Below are 6589 nucleotides of genomic sequence, written 5' to 3'. Positions count from 1 at the left end.
TAGCGCTCATAACAATGAACTACTTTCAACCTATATTTCACATTTGCACAAGTATTGAAGAAGAAAAACTGGCTCCCTCTTCGTGGTCGTTGCACCGTCACAATGCGGACAGAAGCATAGAATTCGTTTGAAGACGTTTAATGATTTGGGCGTTCGCCAGTGTGTGTGTGTGTGGGGGGGGGGGGGGAAGCGGAGGGGGTTCTAGATCTTGTTAAGCTTGAGCAAGGGTTGTCGCTCAAAGTTTGCGTCGCTCATTTTATTATTCACATATGGATGAACCCGCATGTTATACAAAAGAGCAGCAGCTCCAGGATTTGAAACGGATCATGTGTAGTATCCATTAGCGGAAGAGATCGCCCCGACGACTTCTCAACTCGAAACATCGCTTGGCAAAAAGACCACGTAGGAGAAATGGGGGAATATTTCAACTGCCTTTGTTATATTTTGCATCCGCTTTAGGCATTTTTCGGTTCTGATTCTCCTACGGGCTGCGAGTAGGTACCCTAAGCAGAATTTTTTTTATTTTTTTATTTCCGTGAGTGTGTGTGCGTGAGGGGGCTAGTTTCAACGAATGACTCACAAAGCTACATTCTGCTTCCTCAAACTTCGCCCTGAATGGCCTTTGTCACGCACTGTGGCTTCCCTGGGGCTTCCTACTCCCAGTCCCAGCACGAAAAAAAAAAAACAAAAAAAAACGGACATTTCACAGAAACTGTACATAGAAAGAGATTGACCTCGTTTCCTAGAGCTCCGCAAAAATCTTTCTTTTTTCCGTTCGAAAAAAAAAAAAAGAAGCAAATTTTATTTTTGTCCTTTCATAAAAAAAGGCGTGTGCCCGGGGGGGGGGGGGGGGGGGGGGGGGTTCCCGTGGACAAATTGTAACGGTTACAAGTAATTTTATTACTTCAAAAAGTAATCAGATTACTCTTGTGATTACTGCCTAATAAAAGTAATCAACTAATTACAAAATTACTCCAAAAAGTAATCGATTACAAGTAATTTGATTACTTGTAATGCGTACGGTACAGGTCTGGTCTTGGGTTTTTTTCACCATGATCCTTCACCAGCTCGCCTGCGCAGTAACTCTCACTTCATTCAGCTACAAGAAGTTATACTAAATGTGTAACACAGCACTTCATCAAAAAGTATTTACGGAGAAATGATTGCTAACAAATTGAAACATGTGGAACACTTTATTTTTTGAATCCAGAAAAAACGTGCATGGACCTCATCTTCTTTCGCGAATTCGCGAGAAACCCATGTCAAACCTCAAATGCTGGCATTTGTGACCTAGTGTTAAGTTTTTGTGACAAAGCTACAAAATTCTTAGAGGCTTAAAATAAATGCACTCAAACTTTAAATAAGGCTTTCCTTCGCCTAAACCTACTTTAAAGCTTTCTAGCTCTGCTGACGTAGGCAAAACTCGACAGGCTGGCAGAGACGGAACGACCGGGAGTTGATTGAGGCGTAAGCAGCAGTTCATGCTTGTAAACAGTAAAATGGTCTATTGAGACGGTAGCAGGACTACTACCAGAAGCATGCTTGCAGAGTACTTACAAATAAAACACCGATCTCATGTAATCCGTGATAGTTGCATAATCCGGTTCGGGCACCACAGAAAAATTCGCAAACACAACGTCCAGGATGAAGGCGGTTGCTCACATTCAACGGAACTCTCGCCGTCGCCGATGAGCAGCTCTCTGTCGTGATAGATGCACAATCCGACTAGGGCAGCACAAAACTACGCAAACACGATGTCGAGGATGAAGGCGGTCGATCACAATCAGCGGAAGTCTCACGAGCGCCGACGAGCAGTTAGTTCTTTGTCGAAACGCGTCCAACAAACACAGCACAATAATTCTATGGACTCCGACGAAATTCACAAATATTACCAAAAAATTAGTATGAACGTATTCCGGCCGTTCAAGACGAAAAACCACGGCTGCGACTGCAACGCACGAAAAACAGAAGAACACTGACGCCTGACGGAAGCTTTTTAGAAACCGGGCCTACGTGGCCCCTACACTCACCGTAATTTGGAATACGGCAAAGACTTCGGCCCCAGTGAGCCCATCAGCGCGTCGGAGCGAGTCACGTGACATATTATAGTCCAAGCGTCCCTGTCCCACGGAGAACGGTCACGTGTTACACACCACCCCTCTGATTTGCTAGAAGCGGCCTTCGCACTCGCTCACAGCCACACGAAGACACAAAAGAAGGTGTGGAGGCTTATCAGAAGACGAGGTCAAAGAGGGGTGGACAAAGCAGCTAATCTCCCTCTGCGGCTTTGTATAAGCCACCTGGGCTGCCCAAGGAGGGTCGCAAAATGGGACACGTCAGGACTTGCTTCACGCAGTGGCGTGCGTGCTCTGATGCCGACCGCGAAATCACGAAATAAATAACACAAAACAAATTCGAACGCATGAAACAAGAGATGCAATTTCACCCGTACGAAAAAAGAAAAAAAAAAAAAGGAAAAAAAAGCGTCGGGAGGCTAGATATTTTGGTGTCAACTAAGGATCGCGTACTATAGCCGGGGTGTCATAAATTCGGCACTTTCGATTGTCTTGCGGAATTGTTTCGTTAGAACTACACACAAAAATAAAATCTCAGTGAAGGTGCTATAAGTAGTGCGAGGGCCAGTCAGGTGAGTTTGTAATACACAGTTTGTTCAGTGGTTCAGCGCAGGAGGTCTTTCTCTGGTTAAAAGTAAGCAGATTCCGTTTTGCTTCATCTTGTTTTTCTTTTCTTTTTTAACGTCGGATTTTAGGCGGTTAAGAAATAGACATACCTCGCCGGCATAGGCCATTCACGCGGGAATCTTGACGCTCAACCAAAAACGGCATCGCCTACGGTATGTCAGGATGGCGTCGCCGCGACCCATCCTTTTTTTCACAGATATTGGCTGGACCAAAATGGTAACGGCGGAATTTTTCATATTTGATCCTATATCGGCGCAATGCTGTGTGCTGTTTGGGTTGTATATTGACACGTCTTCGTTCATCTTTTGCGAGTGGAGATGTTTTGTTTTTAAGTCGAAGTTGAACTGATGAAACTGACGCACACGCGACACGTAATTTTCGGCTCCTCTCGGACGAAGAGTTCGATCGGAGTTGCAAAAACTATACTCCATCACTTCCTAACCATGCGCGACTTCGTGTAGCGATTAATTATACTGGATGTTTATACCGCCGTACATCAGCAACAGTTTCAGCAAAGCAATAAGCATTAACGGATATGAAATCATGGGTGTATTAGACTGGCATCACCATAACGCCCCTTTCACACCGTGTAATACAGGGCGTATAATTCGCCCATACACCCTTTTTACACGATTTCAGACGCCATCGCAATAAGCGAGGTCGTAAAAAGGGTGTGGAAGGGATGAAAAACATCAGCACACCCTTTTTACACCCACCGATATTCAAATATCGTGTAAATGAAGTGTAAGAAGGGTGTTTTTCCTAACTTACACCCTTTTTACACGATTATGGGTGTTATAATGTTTAGTGTGCAGGAAAGAGTGCTGCTAAAATAGACCCCTAAATACTTTACCTCCGTAACCTCTTTAAAGGGAAGCTACGGAGCTTCTTGAAAAAAATGAGTTAGAAGTGAATTCTAGTGTATTCTTACCTCGTGAACCCGAATACCAAAACCATTTGCCGCGCAAGTATTGTTAAACGCGAGAAAAACGCGAAAGACAGTCGCTGTCCGTGACGTCATCGACGGATCTTTTGGCTTGCCAAGGCTAGGGAGGCGGGGCTTCAGCCCTATTTTCAAATTGCTCTTATGGCTCTCCGGCGTGTCGCATTGAAATATAATTGTGATATCTGTTATTCTGAAGGTCAAATGAACGCAATTCAAGCGTTTTTTCTCAACTGTAGAAGTGCCCCATCTTCCCTTTAAGGTCAGTGCCGTTTAGATTGTACCTTGATAGAAAAGGGTTGCGTTTTTTGGTAAACCGAATATAATTGCATTTATTAATGTTTAGGCACATTCCCCACCTGTTACACCGTGGGGGGCGTGGAACCGGCACAGTCATGGCGGTGCCCTTCACGCATATTCGTTTTCTGCTGCTCATGCCGGTCGTGTGTCGTGGTGCTTCATCGCTATTGCAACGCAACGTCAGCAAAGACACGGAACATCCCCCACCATCGGCTACGCCTGTTTTCGCCTTCAACTCGGATCTTCTCGACGACACCACTCTCGCAACGTGTCCGGCACCCGTTTCTGGCCAGTGTTTGATCCCTGCCTACGAACCTTGGGAGGACAGTTTCGGTGTTTTCAGCCTACAAAAGGCGGAAATCGACAGTCTCGGCTTGGGGCGTGGAACCGGCACAGTCATGGCGGTGCCCTTCACGCATATTCGTTTTCTGCTGCTCATGCAGGTTGGTGCCAGCTTCTCTAAATGTTCTAAATTTCGTTTTGCTCTTCTGCCGGTTCCACCCCATATTGTATTTGCTAACGTTAGATCACGCGGCTTGACCTGCCGATTTCGGAGAGGTTTCGTGTTGTTGCACAATTACGCTTTCTATTTCTTATTGCTACTGCTGTGCGGTGACGTTGAATTAAATCCCGGCCTTCTTTCTGCCGCGCAAGGAAATCAGCTAGTTGAAGCAATGCAACTAATTCCTAGTATGCACGAAGGACAAAAGACTGTAATAAACGAACTGAAAGCCATCAAAGATTTGCAAACCACATTCGAAAGAAAACTGGAGGGCTTATTTTCTCGTATAGCCATAATTGAGAGCGATGTGGCTACAATTAAACCACTGAGGGGAGAATTTGAAGAACTTAAAGCGTCAAATCGGGAACTCGATACGCAGCTTAGAACAACAGCTTTACGTCAAGAAGAACTGGAAAATCAATCTCGGAGAAACAACCTGCTCATCTACGGTTTGCCCGACGTGGCGGCTGAAACCTGGGAAGCTTCAGAGGCTAAGGCTTTATCTTTTTTCGCCGATAAGCTCGATATACACCTTGAAGCTACTAGCATTGAACGAGCGCACAGGATTGGCCGCTTTGCTGCTGATAAAAACCGCCCTTTGATTTCGAAGTTCCTGTCATTTAAAGACAAGCAAAGGGTTCTTTCCAAGGCCTTCAAACTAAAACGAAGTGGTTTTTCTATAAGCGACGATTTTTCCCCTGCAGTACAGTTTGCAAGACGCAGACTACTAGACTACGCCAGTGAGTAGAACGCGCAATTTAAATTGCGATGCTACAAGTTAACTATAGGCAACAAAACGTATATGTACGATCCAGATAATGACACTGTGTTCGAAAGTGCCCGGTAACCACCAAAGCATACAAGCGGAAATGGAGAACTTAGCTTTCAAAAACTAGTCTTCGTAACTGTCAACTGCAGAAGTGTTAAAAACAAAAAAGACGAACTTTCCTTTCTTCTGAATTCAACACAGGCTGATGTGGTTATTGGTACGGAGTCGTGGCTTGATGGTTCTGTACACAGTTCTGAAATATTTCCAGCTAACTATGAGGTCTACCGCAAAGATAGAAATCTAAGAAGCGGGGGTGTGTTCTTACTTGTGTCTACAGACCTACCAAGCACAGCCCTTGAATTTCACGACTGTATTTGCGAATCTGTTAGGTGTAAAATCAAACTGCATGGCTCGAAATTTCTCACAGTCAGCTCATTTTATAGACCACCGGGTAATAATGCACTGGATCCCCTTTTGTGTTTATCTAATACTTTGTCGGCAATAACCCCTGATGACGTCATACTTAGTGGAGACTTTAATCTTCCCGATATAGATTGGGTGGAAAATATACCTAATTTGCGTAATTCACTCTCTCTTTATACCACGTTTGACGAACTGATAAACACTCATGAGTTGCAACAGTTCGTGTCCCTTCCAACAAGATATAGTGCACGGGAATCTATTCTAGATCTTTTTTTTACAAATCGTCCTTCTTGTGTGTCCTCAGTAATGACGACACCGGGCCTCAGTGACCATGAAGTTGTAGTTACACAAATAACTTGTAGGCGCGATGTCATCATCAAGTCACGCCCCAAAAAAGTGTATGTTTTCGATCGGGGTGATTATGATAACTTGTCTTTTGACCTGTTGGCTTTCCTCCCCGAGTTTGAATGCTCATGTACGTCACTTGACATTGAAGATTTGTGGTTGTTGTTTAAAAGTGTACTTATGGCTCTTATCGATAAATATGTTCCCTGTAAAATGTTATCAGGAAGGCGTAGACACGATAAACCATGGGTAAACAAAAGCTTGCGTTGCCTCCTAAATAAAAAACGACGTCTGTTTCTTAAGTATAAAAAAACAAAAAACCCGGCAACGAAAAGTGAACTAAAATGCCTCGATTACGCCTTTAAAAAAGAGGTTAAGGAAGCTAAACTGCATTTCTTCTCTACCCTGGGTCCCAGGTTGCTTAACAACCCAAAATAATTATGGAAAATTGTGAAAAGAACGGGTAATAACGAAAGCATAGGTATACCCCCAATACTTCAGAACAATGAATTGACTTCGGACGACTTAGAGAGAGCGGTTTGCTTCAATAATTTTTTTCAGTCTGTTTTTTCTAGTCCAGCAGAGACAGACGAATTGGCCCCATC

This window comes from Ixodes scapularis, unplaced genomic scaffold (genome assembly GCF_016920785.2).
Source record: "Ixodes scapularis isolate PalLabHiFi unplaced genomic scaffold, ASM1692078v2 PGA_scaffold2__306_contigs__length_199485367, whole genome shotgun sequence".
Taxonomy (NCBI): domain Eukaryota; kingdom Metazoa; phylum Arthropoda; class Arachnida; order Ixodida; family Ixodidae; genus Ixodes; species Ixodes scapularis.
Note: the sequence above shows the minus strand (reverse complement) of the source record.